The sequence below is a fragment of the Babylonia areolata genome, chromosome 1, assembly GCF_041734735.1.
Source record: "Babylonia areolata isolate BAREFJ2019XMU chromosome 1, ASM4173473v1, whole genome shotgun sequence".
Taxonomy (NCBI): Eukaryota; Metazoa; Mollusca; class Gastropoda; order Neogastropoda; family Buccinidae; genus Babylonia; species Babylonia areolata.
Genome location: NC_134876.1, coordinates 74,356,718 through 74,357,035, shown reverse-complemented (window position 1 = coordinate 74,357,035; position 318 = coordinate 74,356,718).

Below are 318 nucleotides of genomic sequence, written 5' to 3'. Positions count from 1 at the left end.
CCCAACGCTCGGATTTTTAAGAGACAGGTGCTGCTGCTGAGGACAATCAGGAAAGATAGGACTCGGTACTGGAAGCAGTCTATGAGGTCAAAGTGGACAGCAACAACACGACCCAGAATCTGATTTACTTTCTCTCCGAGCTCTCTTGGGGAGGGCTGAGTTATCAAACAAAATTGGAAAGCCTCCTCTGATAACATATCCCCAGTTAAAGTATTCCTCTTCGCGTTCAGTTCACTCGCTGCAAATTCCACGTGCAGTCATTTATGTTCATAACCAATATCATCTCGAGATATAAGTAATCGTATTTCACTTTCAGGT